At 42.6% G+C, this 18,542-nt stretch overlaps 1 protein-coding gene and 1 non-coding gene across 16 annotated transcripts in view; one reads left to right on the top strand and one right to left on the bottom strand.

Moving 5' to 3' along the window:
- LOC118363680 (transient receptor potential cation channel subfamily M member 4-like) overlaps nt 1–18,542 on the top strand; it is a 269,567-nt gene that overhangs the window by 112,940 nt on the left and 138,085 nt on the right. The gene's annotated exons all lie outside the window — the stretch shown is intronic.
- trnas-aga (transfer RNA serine (anticodon AGA)) lies at nt 266–347 on the bottom strand. The gene has a single exon. It is a non-coding gene; the product is annotated as a tRNA-Ser (tRNA).

The following is an 18,542-nucleotide window of genomic DNA, read 5'->3' as shown; positions in this document are numbered from 1 at the left end:
GTGTTGTTGTATTGTTGAGTGTATCATGGGATCTCACCTGAAATCTGTGGCTTGACTACAAACCTGTAACCTATGCTACTGTGGCTTATAGAGCTAGAAGGATGGATAACCAGGTGTGTAAAGGTGTGAGGTGGGATAGATGGCCTGCAGTCCTATCCCAAATGGACAACTAATCCCTATGTACTTGTGGAGATCTGAGAGGATGTGATTGGTATAAGAAACACGACTAAACTTCCACCTCCGGAGGGGTCAAAAAATTCATTTTCATTGTCGGCAGGATTCAAACCTGCGCAGGAAGATCCTAATGGAATTCTAGTCCATTGCCTTAACCACTCGGGCACGACAACGTTGGCAGAAGAAAACAGGCTTCTTAGGAGCAAATGGGCCACCAGGCATAGCCTACAGAAAGTGATAATTTTACAACTGAAAGATAATGCAGTAACTCATTATAATGCAATAACATGAAATGTTCCCCTCATCCATTTTCTATTAAGTACAGCTGTTTTCTTATTTTCCTTGATCTTTGCTCAGCTCCAGAAGGTTTGCATTTGAGAGTGCAATTGGCATGCTGACTGCAGGAATGTCCACCAGAGCTGTGGCCAGAGAATGTAATGTTTATTTCTTTACCATAAGCCGCTTTCAATGTCGTTTTAGAGAATTTGGCAGTATGTCTAACCGGCCTCACAACCACAGACCACGTATATGGCGTCGTGTTGGCTGTAGGGTTACTGTGTGGGCAGGCATAAGCTATGGACAACGAACACAATTGCATTTTGTCAATGCAGAGATACCGTCACGAGATCCTTAGGCCCATTGTCGTGCCATTCATCCGCCGCCCTCACCTCATGTTTCAGCATGATAATGCATGGCCCCATGTCGAAAGGCCTGCATACTCACCAGACATGTCACCCATTTAGCATGTTTGTGTACAACAGCGTGTTCCAGTTCCCACCAATATTCAACAACTTCGCACAGCTATTGAAGAGGAGTGGGACAACATTCCATAGGCCATAATCAACAGCCTGATCAACTCTATGCGAAGGAGAAGTATCACGCTTCATGAGGCAAATGGTGATCACACCAGATACTGACTGGTTTTCTGATCCACGCCCCTACCTTTTTTAAGGTATCTGTGACGAACAGATGCATATCTGTACTCCCAGTCATATGAAATCCATAGATAAGGGCCTAATGAACGTATTTAAATTGACCGATTTCCATATATGAACTGTAACTCAATAAAATCTTTGAAATTGTTGCATGTTGTGTTTATATTTTTGTTTGTACACATTTGAGTGTATTGACTTACCTGTTTCACTGACGGCAGGGGTCTGGTTCTGGGAAGGTGCTGGAGTGCAGTGTTTTTTCTTGTTGACCTTCTTTGTACACTGGGTAACAAACAGTCATTTATACTGTAGGGGAAATTGCACACAAAAGGTATCAGTGTTTACCATCATACTGTACGTAATGAATAAAAATAATCTTTATAATTTGTATTTTGATGACATATGTACCTTTGGGTTGAGTCCACAGAGAGCGCTGAATCTTCCTCTCTTCTTTTCCTTTCTAACAGTTGTTGGAAGCTCAGAATTACCTACCTCGTCACTGCCAAGTGCATTGTGTGATGACAACTGGGTCATGGAGGGAGGTGAAGAGCTAGCCTCATTGCATTTAGTTAGTAGTTCCCTCGTTAATGATTTGACTAGGGCATCGTCAAATGCATAATCCGTTGACTTCATTGCAGCCTGTAGCATCTTCTCTGACCCGAATTCTTGAAGAAGCCCCTTGTAGACAGCCTTGAAAATCTTTTTGATTTTCAGATTCTGGGGGTAGGCTTGAGTTGGTTCAAGTCCTGAGGTGCCACAGAACTCAGACAGAATCCTCATTGGGAGAACTCTTGATGTTTCACCAATGTTAGAGGATTCCAGTAATGTGATAGGGGTGTCAGAGGATTCCAGTAATGTGAAAGGGGTGATCACTGATAGCAATCTAACAATCAGTAAAAGTACCAAAGAGGTGTAGTCATTGCTAGTGGAGTCAAATGATGCATGTGTATCAGAGTCCATGGCTGATGGAGTTGATGGATGTACAGAGACACTAGACATCTCCAGATCTTTGTTGTCCATCTTGGATTCCACCTGTTTTAAATCTTGAATATCCACAGTTCCACTGTTGTGTGTGATGCTGCCAGACAGAGAGGGTCAAGGCAATGATTTGGCACTAGACTGACGGCTAGTGGTCATGAGAGCCGGTCTGTCAGAGTCAAGTGTTCCAGCATCAGTTGGGGACAACCCATTGATTATGTTCATCAACTCTGATAATTCTTCTGATGAATTGGAGGCAACAGAACAGGTATCCATGACCTGATTGACCATTATATTGGTTAAAAGGCTCTTTGTGTCACAGTAAACCTGTGAGGAACTAATGGAGATGGCAGAAGAGCTCGGGATAAGCCAACTTGTGTCCTGCAGAGAACCATCAGAGATGACAGTTTGGCAGAAATCAGATCCTTGTGATGGTGGAGGAAGCCAGAAGACAATCTGCTGTAGCAGACGTTTTATTGACTCCGTAGCAAAGGAATACACAAGGTCAGATGGAAACTCCCTGGATTCTTCAGAAGCACTTCAGAAGCATTCAATCCTGTCTTCAGCTTCAAAAGAATAGACACGCTCTTGCCAGCTGGCACAAAAAGAGCATGGGGGGTGTTGTGACTTTTTATGAGCTCATAAACTTTGTCAGTGAGCTCATGTGAGAAGTTCTGAAGACCGTCCCTGGGGCTGAGTCTCGCAAGTCTTCTTGTAAAAGAAGTCACATCATCTGCGGAGGCTATGTGTTCCGTATCTTCTCTTGGAATGACCTCAATAACAGCTATATCAACTATGGCAGAGATGGTTTGCCTTGTGTAATTTGTTGACCCTTGTGAATGAGTTGAGGAGTCACTCATATCAATGACCAAACTCCTAATGATAGGACAATAGATTTCAACAGGCTGGAGTGCCTGGAAAAGACTTTGTAAAATCACTCTGGGACCCTATGGTCATGGCAGAGGTGATGGACAGGGAGGAGTTTGAGGAGGATGGCCGGTGTATCTCGTGTCCATCAGTTCTCACCATGTCAACATCCTCCAACATGGAGCCCACGATGGAACGAGTCAAGAGGCCTTTCTCTGAGGTGCTCATCCTCTCTGACATAGACACTCTCCTCTGGATTGTCATCAGAGTCTGACTAATTAAGGCTTTGGAATAATTTACCATGCTGGTCTGGCTGCCTTCCTGTTCACTGTAAGTCATTTGTGTAGAAGTAGCTGTTCTGCATATGGATTCGGCATGTTTGGGGGCCTCAACCACATTGTCTAGGAGGACCGGTTGTTGCTGGGCAAAAAAATCCTTGACCTTGGTGAACACATTGTTGAACAAGTTAACAAATGATCTTTCCTTTCACATTGGCCCCGTTGTGAACACTGACAGGAAGGGTTGAAGCTGATAGGGATCCCTCTAACTGGCCAGACACTGAAGCATCAGACATTTTAGTCATCTGGGTGAAGCTATTAAGGTCTTTGGTGATGCTTATGACGATGTTGGATGCTGCAGAATTGGTGTGCAGAGAAGAGGTGAACAAAGATGGAGTTCCACTCTTCTGAAGGATTTTGACATCTCTATCATCACCTTCATTACTGGACTCTGCACAAATGTCTGCACTTCTACCATCAAGGCTGGTATTTACAATGCCAATTAACCCTGATTGAAGGATCCCACCAGCCATATATGAGGCTTTAGTTTGAAACTCCTCAGTACATAGTTTGTCAAAGGCTGTGGATTTAAGACTTCTAGAGGATGCCTCCCCCTCATCATTGTTGATCTCACCATGCAAATTGTCCTGTGTATTGACAGAATAGTCATCAACAGATACATATGATTTGGGGGCAGTAAGGATGTCAATCTGAGAAACAACGGCATCCAAAAGCTTGGACAGGTCATCTGTATCTCCTTTTAGGCTAGAGAGGCATTTCTCCATGGATTCCTCAGAGTGATATACAGTGAGGATCTGACTAATGACCTCCTTGGTACAGGTTTGAAGGTCCGCTTGGATTTCAGGAGAATCACTATTACAAGTCACCTGAGAATCTAAACTTTCACTGGGAGCCTGTTTGAGAGTCTCATCATGTATTGGTGTAACACCATCAATGACCTTTACAGAGTCTTGGCAGGGAGCGAGAAACCGCCTCAGCATTTCTCGAAATCTATGACATATAATACGAGCAGCAGAAAGGGTGCTCACTTTTGAAATTCTGAAATTTTCAGAGTCATGTGCCTGCATGGACTGAACAATAGTCTCCACATCTGTTACAAAAGTGTCCAGCAATTTAGATGCTTCAGAGTCTCCCATTAAGCTGTTTGTAAAGGGGTTGACAGATCTCAGAGCTTCACTCACTGCCTTTCTAGCCTTTGTCTGGAAAGACACACTGGAGAGTTTCTTCATATTTATAACTGGAAGATTCTGGGTAGATTCACTGTTGGTGGTGCTGTCCTGCAGACCAAGTGGAAAAGTGAGATGGGAGAGACATTGTTCACTGTCTAACAACTCAGATGGTGAGGTGGAACAAGAACTGGTGAAATCATTCAAGTCAGACATGATGCCATCCACAAACAGAATGGCATCCAGAGACTCTTCAGAATCACACTCTCCAACAGAAGATGAGAACTTCTCCATCACCTCAGTCTTATACAAGACTAGAACCTGGCAAGCAATCGCTTTTGTGGTGTCAAGGAGGACTTGGTCTTGCAAATACTTTTTGAGAGCCAAGAGAGGTTTTGGGGTCTCACTTTGTCCTTTTTGTTCATTCATAGATGAGGGGGTTATTAAAAGTGGTTTACAAGAAAAGGAGTCCGATGTGTCAGCCTCACAATTACTGGAATGACCGACGTCCAGGCACAAAGTTGGAACCATTGTGAAAGAATATTTTGTGCTCTCCACAAATGTACTTGCGAGATCCCCTTTTTCTGGACAGGTAAGAATCCTCTTCAGCGTATTTTTCATGTCGTCGTAACAACCAACAGTGTAAGACCAGATCTTACTCTGATGGTTTTCAAGAAGGATCTGCTCACTCTGTGCAGGAGAGCAGGATGCCCTGATAGACTGGGTAAGATTGTCCATGTCTGAAACAAAGGTACTTACCAACTCAGAGGCCTCAGGGTCAATCATAAGGTCTCTGATCTCACCTATCCTAGGAGTTGGACTAGATGATGTAGTGCCAGAACAACATGATGTACAACCCCTGAATCTTTTAACAATCTCCCGGTTCGATTCAGTGGCCTTGGTCTGAAACTCCTCAGTGAGTAGTCTGTCCATACTTTGTGTTGACAGACGAAGACTAGATTTAGCACCTTTGATATTGAGGTTGCTCTCTCCTTGTTTTAGCATCTCCTAGGGACTTTTACAAGCTTCAAGCATCTTCATATGGTCAGCAACAAGACAAAGCAGTTCCCTCTTGTCGGGATCATTTTCCTCCTTATTGCTGAAGTTCAAAACAGTGCCACTGAGGGCTGTCATGACCTGTCCTGTTAAATGTGTCATGTCCACCTCAACACCATCCTCTCTGAGAACAACACTCTGCTCAACACTCTTCCCATTTAATATACACCTGAAGTATGTTGGAAACGCCAGACACCATCTCCTCAACCACCTTGGTGCTGGAGACACCACCACTGGCAAAAATGACAGGGGACATTCGCCCAGAGATTATGGAATTGACCTTCTTTGACACTTCTCCAACAATAACTCCGGGATAGACTTTGAGTGTCTACCTGGCCCTCTCTTTGGATACAGAGGACATTGTTCAGCGACTCTTTGAAGGAATCCTGGACACCAGTGAGGAGACTGTCCTCAGTGATCCCAAAAAAGTCACTGAGTGGCTCAGATGATATAGACTCACCATCTCCCTGAGTATTTGGCAACACTGTCTGAGACCTTTGAGAATACAAAGCAAACAATACAGCATTCCATATTCAATAGTAGACACTGTAGTCACATTAATGCATAATTCAATAATCAGTTAAACTGGTCATTAAGAGTAAACTGTTATACAGATAACAAAACATATTTTCACAAAATGGGTTATGAATATTTAGGTGAAACCGGTTTCTTTTGGAATGACTGAATATACCCATTACGAATGGAGCTTGACTTGGCTGTGAAAAACCTTGAGGATTTGCTGCTGCCTCTCTTGCGAACCTTCAGGTTTGTACTAGAGGATCTCTCTGATTCTGTCAGAGACTTGCCGGATACTGGAGACACAAGGCTGTATATCTGTACAAAATGGAAAATTGCAGGGATGATGACCTCCAGGATGGCCTCAGATACAAACCACACAATCTCCAGGCACATCTCTGCAAGCAATGCCCTCATCACCTGTAGGACTGAAACAGTGTACTCATAGTCGGGCTCTGAAACCAAGCTCCTCGAAGAGATACCACACAATCTCACATACAGTGCCTTGCGAAAGTATTCGGCCCCCTTGAACTTTGCGACCTTTTGCCACATTTCAGGCTTCAAACATAAAGATATAAAACTGTATTTTTTTGTGAAGAATCAACAACAAGTGGGACGCAATCATGAAGTGGAACGACATTTATTGGATATTTCAAAGTTTTTTAACAAATCAAAAACTGAAAAATTGGGCATGCAAAATTATTCAGCCCCTTTACTTTCAGTGCAGCAAACTCTCTCCAGAAGTTCAGTGAGGATCTCTGAATGATCCAATGTTGACCTAAAGCTTTAAACATCCCAAGGAGCACTGTGCAAGCGATAATATTGTAATGGAAGGAGTATCAGACCACTGCAAATCTACCAAGACCTGGACGTCCCTCTAAACTTTCAGCTCATACAAGGAGAAGACTGATCAGAGATGCAGCCAAGAGGCCCATGATCACTCTGGATGAACTGCAGAGATCTACAGCTGAGGTGGGAGACTCTGTCCATAGGACAACAATCAGTCGTATATTGCACAAATCTGGCCTTTATGGAAGAGTGGCAAGAAGAAAGCTATTTGTTAAAGATATCCATAAAAAGTGTTGTTTAAAGTTTGCCACAAGCCACCTGGGAGACACACCAAACATGTGGAAGAAGGTGCTCTGGTCAGATGAAACCAAAATTTAACTTTTTGGCAACAATGCAAAACGTTATGTTTGGAGTAAAAGCAACACAGCTCATCACCCTGAATACAGCATCCCCACTGTCAAACATGGTGGTGGCAGCATCATGCTTTGGGCCTGCTTTTCTTCAGCAGGGACAGGGAAGATGGTTAAAAATGATGGGAAGATGGATGGAGCCAAATACAGGACCATTCTGGAAGAAAACCTGATGGAGTCTGCAAAAGACCTGAGACTGGGACAGAGATTTGTCTTCCAACAAGACAATGATCCAAAACATAAAGCAAAATCTACAATGGAATGGTTCAAAAATAAACATATCCAGGTGTTAGAATGGCCAAGTCAAAGTCCAGACCTGAATCCAATCGAGAATCTGTAGAAAGAACTGAAAACTGCTGTTCACAAATGCTCTCCATCCAACCTCACTGAGCTCGAGCTGTTTTTCAAGGAGGAATGGGAAAAAAATTCAGTCTCTCGATGTGCAAAACTGATAGAGACATACCCCAAGCGACTTACAGCTGTAATCGCAGCAAAAGGTGGCGCTACAAAGTATTAACTTAAGGGGGCTGAATAATTTTACACGCCCAATTTTTCAGTTTTTGATTTGTTGAAAAGTTTGAAATATCCAATAAATGTCGTTCCACTTCATGATTGTGTCCCACTTGTTGTTGATTCTTCACAAAAAAATACAGTTTTATATCTTTAAATTTGAAGCCTGAAATGTGGCAAAAGGTCGCAAAGTTCAAGGGGGCCAAATACTTTCGCAAGGCACTGTATGTTCATGAGAATCATGAAAGTGGCATACATTGGAAAGCATGAAAAGCAGTAGGCTACTAAAAAGCTCTTTGAATATAACTGTTTGTGATAATGTGGATGATACTGTAGATAGATACAAACCTTTTATCTAATTTTCTTGAAACATCTATTAATAATATATCTATGAATAATCTCCAAGGTTAAGGGACTTACAGGGTCCATCCTGCCAATGCTTAACTGCCTCCATTGCCTTTCGGAGATAATAAGATGTTTTTAGCACCAAAAAGCACACCAACACACATACAATTTATAAAATCCTCCAGATGACATTGCATTCAAATACTACAATAGAAGTTTGGACATACTCCTCAGTAAGTTTTTCCAGAAACCGGATAATAATCGGGTTGAAAGCATCCGGATCAATTGGCAGGAGGTCAAGAGTCTGACAGGCCCTGGAGACACACTCACTTAGGATCTTTTCAGTAGATTGTCCCTGGTGAGATGTCCCCTGAACTATCATCCCAGAAAATTCCACAGATGTAGAGGGACCTGTATCCAAAGCAGCATTCACCAAGATAAAGAAGTCTGAAAACATGTAACCTTCTAAGGCAAGTATGTATTAGCCAACTTTGTGTACTTTGTGAAGTTAAGTACCCAAGAAAGTATAACATGTGCACTCTACTATCAGTCCTCTGCTCAATAGAGGTCCATACTAAATTACATTTACATGCAAAAGGATTACATTCAGTGAAATTAGAGTTTAATTTATGACCTGCATCTGTATCAGTGATCTGCTCCACTTTGTTTCTTTTGGTCCTCTTGGTCTAAAAAGACAATACAGTCAATGATATACACGTAGATACTGTATGAAGCCATTCCAATACAGCCCTTTGAGTAGAGCAAGGGTAAGACTGATTGTAGGGCTGTCCCCGACAAAAAAATCTTTGTCGACCGAGAGTCATCCTGTTCTAATGTTAAAATGTATTTTTCCATTATCAGACACACCCTATGTGTTTGAATACAATCACCTACACAGGCACTGAGCTTGTCTGATGCTTTAAGCACACTGTTTGATTAAATAATTAAGACACACAAATGACTCAAGAAAGAGCCCGATGTTGACACTGTATTAAAAGAAATTACAGCGCATGTTGTCTCGCTCTCCTCCCTACTGCAGCGAAAAGGCACCACATAACAGCAAGTGTTTATTGTGCTGTCAATGCTGAAGACGCAACATCATTTCAGCCATTTAGTTTCTTCCTCGTTTATGACTGAAAAGTTCTGTTACAGAATTCCCTAACTTGTTTACAAAAAGCATGACCTATTTCCTCAGCCTTGCTCTCTTACTGTGAAACACGAAAGCATCGCATGCATGTGACAAATAGGACCTGACCTATAGCCCATCATAATCAAATCAATAAATTGGTTATAACAAACTCAAAACACAGTAATATCGACAGCGAATGCGGAGGATGTGAAAAATAAACGCCAAACGGGTGAATGTTTACTGGTTGCTTAGGAGGGAAAGGGGAAGTCAGATCTGTGGAAGACATTTGACTAAGTTGTGGAAACTACTGGAGATCAAGAAAAAGGAGGGTATAGGAGCAAGCTTTGCGTGAGTATTATGTGTGCCAAACAGTTGCTGTTAGATTTACAATAATGTTTTTTCTGATCATTTGGAACAGTGTTAATCAAATGTTTTAAGCAATACCAGTCTGTTCCAATGACTAAAAATTATAAAGCCATTATTACAGCATAGCAAAGATTAAAAACAGCCGAATCTGTGAAATTGCTTAATTCAACATTTTGCCGGTGCATGAGGCTTGGTGCTCACAGAATCAGTAGGCTATTCAACAAATACTCAAACAGGCAACATAATCTATATCTGTCTTACTTCTGTATATATGTATACAGTACCAGTCAAAAGTTTGGACACACCTACTCATTCAAGGCTTTTCTTTATTTGTACTATTTTCTACATTGTAGAATAGTAGTGAAGACATCAAAACTATGAAATAACACATATGGATTCATGTAGGTACCAAAAAGTGTTAAACAAATCAAGATATATTTTATATTTGAGATTCTTCAAAGTAGCCATCATTTGCCTTGATGGCAGCTTTGCACACTCATTCTCTCAACCAGCTTCACCTGGAATGCTTTTCCAACAGTCTTGAAGGAGTTCCCACATATGCTGAGAACTTATTGGCTGTTTTTCCTTCACTCTGTGGTCCAATTAATCCCAAAACATCTCAATTGGGTTGAGGTTGGGTGACTGTGGATGTCAGGTCATCTGATGCAGCCCTCCATCACTCTCCTTCTTGGTCAAATAGCCCTTACACAGCCTGGAGACGCAAACCAGATGGGATGGCGTATCACTGCAGAATACTATGGTATCCATGCTGGTTAAGTGTGCCTTGAATTCTAAATAAATCACAGATAGTGTCACCAACAAAGCACCCCCACACCTTCACACTTCCTCCATGCTTCACGGTGGGAACAACACATGCGGAGATCATCTGTACACCTACTCTCACAAAGACATTGTTGGAATTTGGACTCATCAGACCAAAGGACAGATTTCCACCAGTCTAATGTCCATTGCTCGTGTTTCTTGGCCCAAGCAAGTCTCTTCTTCTTATTGGTGTCCTTTAGTAGTGCTTTCTTCGCAGCAATTTGACCACGAAGGCCTGATTCACGCAGTCTCCTCTGAACAGTTGATGTTGAAATGTGTCTGTGACTTGAACTCTTTGAAGCATTTATTTGGGCTGCAATGTGAGGTGCAGTTAACTCTAATGAACTTATCCTCTGCAGCCGAGTTAACTCTGAGTCTTCCTTTCCTGTGGCGGCCCTCATGAGAGCCTGTTTCATCATAGCGCTTGATGGTTTTTGGGACTTGATGGTTTTTGCACTTGATGAAACGTTCAAAGTTCTTGAAATTTTCCAGATTGACTGACCTTTATGTCTTAAAGTATTGACGGACTGTTGTTTCTCTTTGCTTATTTGAGCTGTTCTTGCCATAATATGGACTTGGTCTTTTACCAAATAGGGCTATCTTCTGTATACCAACCCTACCTTGTCACAACACAACTGATTGGCTCAAATGCATTAAGAAGGAAAGAAATTCCTTTACTTAATTTTTAACAAGGCACACATGTTAATTTATGAAATGCATTCCAGGTGACTACCTCATGAAGCTGGTTGAGAGAATGCCAAGAGTGTGCAAAGCTGTCATTAAGGCAAAGGGTGACTACTTTGAATAATCTCAAATGTAAAATAGATTTTGATTTGTTTAACACGTTTTTGATACCTACGTGATTCCATATGTGTTATTTCATAGTTAGTAAAATAATAGTAAAAATAAAGAAAAACCCTTTTGACTGGTAATATATATGGATGATTTACAAAGCCAGGCACATTTAACAATTAGGCTATTGATTATAGACCTAATTTAGTTGGGTTTTCCTCTCTCCTCAATTTTATTAGACAATTAGGCTAAGGCAAGGGCTGTTTCCCCGTCTCTGCTGCTGCTGCTGCTGCCTCTGCAGCATTGTTCTCAATCCCAATATGTTGGTTGACTTTGCTATTATGCACATAGCAACATAGGAAAGGGCTGCAATTCTACGGAGCACTGTTTCAGAACCACGGACAGCGACCGTATCCAATGCAGGAGAAAGTGCATTTGTTGTAAAATAATATTTGATTTATTAGTGTTGCATCATTATTTTTACATTATATAACCATATACCATGTCAGTATCACGTCTTAGTGTGATGGACTGTGCCATCCCTGTGGCCTCGGCAATGGATTAGTCAACTGAGACAGGCGCGAATCAGACAGGTGTCCATGTGCACCATGAAGAAAACAATCTTTTGCGGCTACTCGACTTAAGAAATCCCAGTCAACCAACAGCCTATCGACCAAACTGTCGACCAAATGGGGTCAGCCCTAGATTTACTATTAGGAGAAAAAGGGTATTGCATAGGCAATTTACCTTCTTCGGAACAACATGCTGTCGGGGCAGGTTATAGATATGAAAGATATCACAAATATCCACATCTCTGCTCAATCTATTCCCTTACCTTGACTTTATTTCTCTTCACAGCATCCTGCTCCATCTGAGGTAGGGGATCCTTCTTCACCTCTTCCTCATCTTCATCATTCTGATTATCAACTAAATCTCTCTCAGCTGCATCAGTATCAGTGCTCTGTTCAACTGTGGACCTGTTGGCACGGGTCCTCCTCTTGGTCTAAAAAGACAATACAGTCAATGTCATACTGTATGTTGCCGTTGCTATACAGGCCTTTGAGAAGAGCTATAGTAAACAATTGGTGATTGAATATCAAGAGATGGAAGTCTGTTGTAAGGACAATTTACCCTCCAACCTCACAACAACATGTTATATGGCATATTGGACAGTTTTAAAGTGTGGACAGGTAAGACCCCAGATTTCCCTTTCTCTCCTCAGTCTATTCTCTCACCTTAACTTTTCTCCTTGTCACAGCCTTCAGCTCGATATGAGGCAGGGGATCCTTCACTTCACTCTTCTGGATAGTTTAAACCCAGGATATCATTCTTCATTTTCTGGACTTGACCTTCCAAACCTTGATGATCATGTGGATTATCTTCATTTAAACTCTGATTGGAAGAAATTAGACCATTCTTTAAATGCTCGTGGATATGGACAATATACCACAGCTAAGAGCTGTTCTTACACATGACACAACGCACAGTTATTATAAACTGGTTACCAACTTAATTAGAAGAGGACAAATAAATGTTTCGTCATACCCGTGGTATACCTTCTGATATACCACAGCTTTCAGCCAATCAGCATTCAGGGCTCAAAACACCCAGTTTATAATGGCCAATATATACATTTTTTTACAGAACAGGTTTTTGCTATAAATACACATAGATCCTATTGCCTGGTATGGAGTCACCTATTATTATTATTATAGTTTAGGTAGAATTATGGTAAATAGCCTACTGCTCTATTCTTTGCAAGGATCATATTTCAAATCAAATCAATTTATATATCCCTTCGTACATCAGCTGATATCTCAAAATGCTGTACAGAAACCCAGCCTAAAACCCCAAACAGCAAACAATGCAGGTGTAGAAGCACGGTTTGATGTATAACAAGTCCCATAGGTTATTATAATGCATACATTTTTTTACAATATTAAAAATTATAATATTAGCGGCACATTAACGTTAGCTCACACCGCCACCCAGCTGCCACTACTTGCGGCCTATCGGCATGTCCTGTAAACCCTGTGGATCCTGCCGCAGCATAAAAGACGGTGCAGCAGTTCCTGCATCACTGCATGGGGCTTCTCTGTTAGCAATTCATAGGTTTACCTTATTATCCTCCATGGTTAAAGTCTATGGCTGGAGCCCATGTTCCCATCATGTAAAACTTTACCAAGTGATTACCAAAGAGATAAACTCGCATTTTATACGGTAACTCAGCCAACGTCATAATGTGAATGCACCTTTACGTAATAAAACAACTTCAAGGATGATCTGTCAATCAATGCAATCAGCATGGATCCCCATACCACTAAAAATACCACTCGAAACAATAAATACTGGTGTATTAGCTACATTTCCGTTTTTTGCATTGTGGTCTGTGGTCCTGTAACTCAGTTGGTACAGCATGGAGCTTGCAACGCAAGAATTATGGGTTTGATTCCCGGGAGCACCCATATGTAAATGTATATGTGCATGGCCATTGCTTCTTCCCGCAACGAACTATTGTTTATACAGACGACTCGTTGCAGAAGCTTCCGTACGTAGTCTTGCGTCCTTGATCAAACAACTCAAACAAAAATAACGTTTCCTCTTAACAGCGGCATATTCAGTATCTCTAGGAACAATACTTTGCGGGACGAAGCAAGCATAATGGTAGCTCAGTCGCTTTGGGTAAAAGCTATTACTAAATGGCTTATACACAGAACCAGTGCAGTGGTGGAAAAAGGACCCAATTGTCATACATGACTGAGTCAATTTCTATTAAGGTATCTTTACTTTTACTCAAGTTAAAGTCACCCAGTAAAATACTAGAGTAATAGTATTTGGTTGTAAATATACTTAAGTATCAAAAATGTAATTGGATAAAATATACTTATAAACCTATAAATAATTTCAAATTCCTTATATTAATAAGCAAACCAGACGGCACCATATTCTTGTTTTTTTTTCATTTATGGATAGCCATGGGCTCCAACACTGACATAATTTTCAAATTAGGCAGATATGGATTAGAATGTTAGATTAGAACATTGTGCAAGGTTTTATTGTCCATTGTGCCAATGAAGCTGTTCACACCCTCGGGAGTGTGGTGTCAGGAAAATAACCTCACGCTCAACGTCAACAAAACAAAGGAGATGATCGTGGAATTCAGGAAACAGCAGAGGGAGCACCCACCCTATCCACATCAACAGGACAGTAGTGGAGAAGTGGAAAGTTTTAAGTTACTCGGCGTACACATTACGGACAAATTGAAATCAAATCAAATGTATTTATATATCCCTTCGTACATCAGCTGATATCTCAAAGTGCTGTACAGAAACCCAGCCTAAAACCCCAAATAGCAAGCAATGCAGGTGTTGAAGTACATTGGCTAGGACAAACTCCCTAGAAAGGCCAAAACCTAGGAAGAAACCTAGAGAGGAACCAGGCTATGAAGGGTGGCCAGTCCTCTTCTGGCTGTGCCGGGTGGAGATTATAATAGAACATGGCCAAGATGTTCAAATATTCATAAAATACCAGCATGGTCAAATAATAGGTCTGGGACAGGAAGCACGTCCGGTGAACAGGTCAGGATTCCATAGCCGCAGGCAGAACAGTTGAAACTGGAGCAGCAGCACAGCCAGCAAGGAGTCATCAGCAAAGAGCATCTGCCTCTAACCCTAGGAAGCTCTTTGCCACCTTCTCCTCCCTCCTGAATCCCCCTCCTCCTCGTCAACCATTTTGAAAAGAAGGTTGACGACATCCGATCCTCGTTTGCTAAGTCAAACGACACCGCTGGTTCTGCTCACACTGCCCTACCCTGTGCTCTGACCTCTTTCTCCCCTCTCTTTCCAGATGAAATCTCGCGTCTTGTGACGGCCGGCCGCCCAACAACCTGCCCGCTCGACCCTATCCCCTCCTCTCTTCTCCAGACCATTTCCGGAGACCTTCTCCCTTACCTCACCTCGCTCATCAACTCATCCCTGACCGCTGGCTACGTCCCTTCCGTCTTCAAGAGAGCGAGAGTTGCACCCCTTCTGAAAAAACCTACACTCGATCCCTCCGATGTCAACAACTACAGACCAGTATCCCTTCTTTCTTTTCTCTCAAAATCTTGAACGTGCCGTCCTTGGCCAGCTCTCCCGCTATCTCTCTCAGAATGACCTTCTTGATCCAAATCAGTCAGGTTTCAAGACTAGTCATTCAACTGAGACTGCTCTTCTCTGTATCACGGAGCGCTCCGCACTGCTAAAGCTAACTCTCTCTCATCTGCTCTCATCCTTCTAGACCTATCGGCTGCCTTCGATACTGTGAACCATCAGATCCTCCTCTCCACCCTCTCCGAGTTGGGCATCTCCGGCGCGGCCCACGCTTAGATTGCGTCCTACCTGACAGGTCGCTCCTACCAGGTGGCGTGGCGAGAATCTGTCTCCTCACCACGCGCTCTCACCACTGGTGTCCCCCAGGGCTCTGTTCTAGGCCCTCTCCTATTCTCGCTATACACCAAGTCACTTGGCTCTGTCATAACCTCATGGTCTCTCCTATCATTGCTATGCAGACGACACACAATTAATCTTCTCCTTTCCCCTTCTGATGACCAGGTGGCGAATCGCATCTCTGCATGTCTGGCAGACATATCTGTGTGGATGACGGATCACCACCTCAAGCTGAACCTCGGCAAGACGGAGCTGCTCTTCCTCCCGGGAAGGACTGCCCGTTCCATGATCTCGCCATCACGGTTGACAACTCCATTGTGTCCTCCTCCCAGAGCGCTAAGAACCTTGGCGTGATCCTGGACAACACCCTGTCGTTCTCAACTAACATCAAGGCGGTGGCCCGTTCCTGTAGGTTCATGCTCTACAACATCCGCAGTGTACGACCCCTGCCTCACACAGGAAGCGGCGCAGGTCCTAATCCAGGCACTTGTCATCTCCCGTCTGGATTACTGCAACTCGCTGTTGGCTGGGCTCCCTGCCTGTGCCATTAAACCCCTACAACTCATCCAGAACGCCGCAGCCCGTCTGGTGTTCAACCTTCCCAAGTTCTCTCACGTCACCCCGCTCCTCCGCTCTCTCCACTGGCTTCCAGTTGAAGCTCGCATCCGCTACAAGACCATGGTGCTTGCCTACGGAGCTGTGAGGGGAACGGCACCTCAGTACCTCCAGGCTCTGATCAGGCCCTACACCCAAACAAGGGCACTGCGTTCATCCACCTCTGGCCTGCTCGCCTCCCTACCACTGAGGAAGTACAGTTCCCTCTCAGCCCAGTCAAAACTGTTCGCTGCTCTGGCTCCCCAATGGTGGAACACACTCCCTCACGACGCCAGGACAGCGGAGTCAATCACCACCTTCCGGAGACACCTGAAACCCCACCTCTTTAAGGAATACCTAGGATAGGATAAGTAATCCTTCTCACCCCCCCCCTCCCCCTTAAAAGGTTTAGATGCACTATTGTAAAGTGGCTGTTCTACTGGATGTCATAAGGTGAATGCACCAATTTGTAAGTCGCTCTGGATAAGAGCGTCTGCTAAATGACTTAAATGTAAATGTAAAATGTAATCATGCCAGGTAGTCCTGAGGCATGGGCATAGGGCTCAGGTCCTCCGAGAGAGAGAAAGAAAGAGAGAATTAGAGAGCATACTTAAATTCACACAGGACACTGGATAAGACAGGAGAAGTACTCCAGATATAACAACCTGACCCTGACACAAACGACTGCAGCATAAATACTGGAGGCTGAGACGTGAGGGGTGGAGAGGGGTGGAGACACTGTGGCCCCATCCGATGATACCCCCGGACAGGGCCAAACAGGAAGGATATGGTCCACCCACACAGACCGCATGGTAAAGGAGGCACAAGAGCGCTTCTTCAACCTCAGGAGGCTGAAGAAATGTGGCTTGTCACCAAAAATGGTCACGAACTTTTACAGATGCACAATCGAGAGCATCCTGTCAGGCTGTATCACCGCCGGGTACAGCAACTGCACAACGCATCACCGGGGGAAAACTACCTGCCTCCAGGACATTTACACCACCCGATGTCACAGGAAGGCAAAAAAGACCATCAAGGACAACAACCACCCGAGCCACTGCCTGTTCACCCTGCTATCATCCAGAAGGCGAGGTCAATACAGGTGCATCAAAGCTGGGACCGAGAGACTGAAAAACAGCTTCTGTCTCAAGGCCATCAGACTGGATGTCCAATTTTTGCAGTGCTGCCTATTTGAGATGAAATGAACATTGTGGACAGTTTTCAGCAAGTTGCAATATTGAAATACAGAATAAACTTTTTTTTCCATAAACAAGCTGTAAATCATGTTTGATGCACTCTGGATGTCCAATTTTTGCTGTGCTGTCTTATTTGAGATGAAATAAACATTGTGGACAGTTTTCAGCAAGTTGCAACATTGAAATACAGAAAACACCTTTTTTCCATAAACAAGCTCTAAATCATGTTTGATGCACTCTGGATGTCCAATTTTTGCTGTGCTGTCTATTCGAGATGTTATGAACACTGTAGATTGTTTTCAGCAAGTTGCAACATTGAAATGCAGAAATAAGTACTTTTCCATAAACAAGCTCTGAATCATGTTTGATGCACTGGATAAAACATTTTTTTTATGTTTATTTGAGATGTTATGAACACTGTAGACTGTTTTCAGCAGGTTGCAATATTGAAATACAGAATAAACGTTTTTTCCATAAACAAGCTCTAAATCATGTTTGATGCACTCTGGATGTCCAATTTTTGCTGTGCTGCCTATTTGAGATGAAATGAACATTGTGGACAGTTTTCAGCAAGTTGCAATATTGAAATACAGAATAAACTTTTTTGTTAATAAACAAGTTCTAAATCATGTTTGATGCACTCTGGATGTCCAATTTTTGCTGTGCTGTCTATTTGAGATGAAATGAACATTGTGGACAGTTTTCAGCAAGTTGCAATATTGAAATACAGAAAAAACGTTTTTTTTTTTCATAAACAAGCTCTAAATCATGTTTGATGCACTCTGGATGTCCAATTTTTGCAGTGCTGTCTTATTTGAGATGAAATGAACATTGTGGACAGCTTTCAGCAAGTTGCAACATTGAAATGCAGAAATAAGCACTTTTCCACAAACAAGCTCTAAATTATGTGCATCAAACATGATTTAGACCTTGATTTTGGAAAAGTGTACATTTCTGTATTTCAATGTTGAAATTTGCTGAAAATTGTCCACAGTGTTCATAGCATCCTGAATAAACAGTACAGCAAAACAATTACATCCACACTGCATCAAACATGATTTAGACCTTGTTTTTTGGAAAAGTGTTGCTGAAAATTGTCCACAGTGTTAATATCATCCTGAATAAACTACTGCAAAAAAATACACCCAGAGTGCATCAAACATGATTTAGACCA

The sequence above is a fragment of the Oncorhynchus keta genome, chromosome 3 (genome assembly GCF_023373465.1).
Source record: "Oncorhynchus keta strain PuntledgeMale-10-30-2019 chromosome 3, Oket_V2, whole genome shotgun sequence".
Lineage (NCBI taxonomy): Eukaryota > Metazoa > Chordata > Actinopteri > Salmoniformes > Salmonidae > Oncorhynchus > Oncorhynchus keta.
The sequence above is the reverse complement of the archived record's forward strand: the minus strand, read 5'-3'. Positions and strand labels throughout refer to the sequence as shown.